Consider the following 1,859-nt stretch of genomic DNA (forward strand, 5'->3'; position numbering starts at 1 on the left):
CAAGCAATACGTGTTGCTCGTACAAACCCTTCACTTTACAAATCAAGAAAAACAGAAGATCATTATAACAGACAAGTGAGAAAATCCCAAGCCAAATCAGATAATTGCAGAAGGCTCTGACAGTAAATTGAATGAGTTACCTCAAAATGGTGAACAATCAATATCACTGGTGGTTGTGTCAAATGAAATTAATGTTGAGGTTGCTATGAAACAGGATGATGCTGTGCTTAATTGTGCGTCTGAAACATCTGAAGCGTTTTTTAGTAATCTTTCCAGCAGAATTCAATGAGGAGTTGAATCTAATACCATAGACCTCCTAGCTTTGTCAGAGCAACTCGTGAATTCATCTATATACTGGTTATGTAAGAAGGTTGATAGGGAAACAATTCCTCAGATAGATTCTCATATGAATGATAATAAGGCATGTGGTATTGTAATTGCGTCTGAACTGATAAAACTACTGTTGAAGGATCCCAAGGAGATAGCTGCAAAGCATAAAAGCAGAAATTTGTTCTCTCAGTTATCTGATGCAGCAGGACCGGCTACAATAATCACCGAACATGCAGTTAGAGAATATGAACTATAGATTTTATTTCGAATGGAAATTTTACCATCAGAGGTTGCTGTTCGATCCTTTATGATCCTACGTCCAAGGTTCCATCATCCTAGTGGGGGAGCATCAAGTGCCACTGCCCAAACAGACTGCTGCAACAACATCATCTTTGTCAACAGGAAGTGGTTTGTCTCTTTTTAGCACGCCGACATCAACTCCCTCTGTCTTCGGTGATAGTACTCCATTGTTTAGTTCAACTCCGGCTGCAAGTTCACTCTTTTCAACTCCGTTTGCTTCAGTACACCATGTTGCCTTAACCAACAGATGCAAACTAATCTTGCATTTACAATAATCAAACATGTTAGTGATGCGAACAAAATCCAAGTCATGACTAAAACAGTAAACCAAAACCACACCATTGCCATGAGCTTGCGTCAATCGAATAATGGACCGTTGATGAGAGCACTGTCAAAGCTGATCTACCTTAGCAATCCCGACCTGGTCTTATTTGTTGGAGAAGCACTTGTTGGCAATGATGCAGTTGATCAACTTTCAAAGTTCAACCAGAAACTGGCTGATCTCACCTCATCCGCTACCCCAAAGTTTCACTGCAGTAAAACACAGAGGAGTTAGCATTGGCACTAGTAAAAATTCAAATTTCAGAAGGATATCCCAAATTGGCATGAAGTCATAACAGAGCAAGAAAGTATGAAGGTTCAGATTACCATTTTCGAACCTAGCATCAAAGAGGTCAATCCAATTTCTGAACATCCAAAGTGCTTTGCAGAGTTACTCTTCTGGAATACCAAAGACACCAACTGAAACCCTAATTTGAAAAGGATAAATAGTAAACGAATCAGTGGAGGAAAAGGGGGAAAACGACGAAAAAACCTAATAGGGAGGCGGAAAGGAAAACTTCAAAGAAAATCAAAACCCTAATCCTAAAATAAGAGAAAACCAGCACTTGAAGAGGCGAAGGGAAAGGTTCGATTGTTACCTGAGCTGTCGTCTTCATCGAAGGTCCGAAGGTAAGCTTCCTGTTTTGTAACAGCCATTGATCTCTTGTATGTTTGAGAGGGATTCGGTGGGGTCGCGATGAGAGAAGAGATTTCGTGAGGGAGATGAGAAGTTGAAAAAGAAAGGCTAAGTTGCGAGTGAGAGGTTCGTGAGATTTAGAGAGCGAATTTGGGAGATTGAGAGAGAACAAGGAGAACGATCCTGTTACCAAATTGTTTTTTCCTTTTTTCTTTAATTCGTTTTAAACAAAATAAGTTCTTTTGAAACCATTAAAAAGTTTGTTTAAACC

At 39.6% G+C, this 1,859-nt stretch overlaps 1 long non-coding RNA gene across 1 annotated transcript; it reads right to left on the minus strand.

Annotated features, from left to right (window-relative positions):
- Positions 1-779: 779 nt before the first annotated feature.
- On the minus strand, positions 780-1,640 carry LOC127115631 (uncharacterized). Its single transcript, XR_007800817.1, has 4 exons — positions 1,551-1,640; positions 1,279-1,379; positions 1,037-1,161; positions 780-889 (listed from the first exon to the last, which is right to left on the minus strand). It is a non-coding gene; the product is annotated as an uncharacterized LOC127115631 (long non-coding RNA).
- Positions 1,641-1,859: the final 219 nt, after the last annotated feature.

This window comes from Lathyrus oleraceus, chromosome 1 (assembly GCF_024323335.1).
Source record: "Lathyrus oleraceus cultivar Zhongwan6 chromosome 1, CAAS_Psat_ZW6_1.0, whole genome shotgun sequence".
Lineage (NCBI taxonomy): Eukaryota > Viridiplantae > Streptophyta > Magnoliopsida > Fabales > Fabaceae > Lathyrus > Lathyrus oleraceus.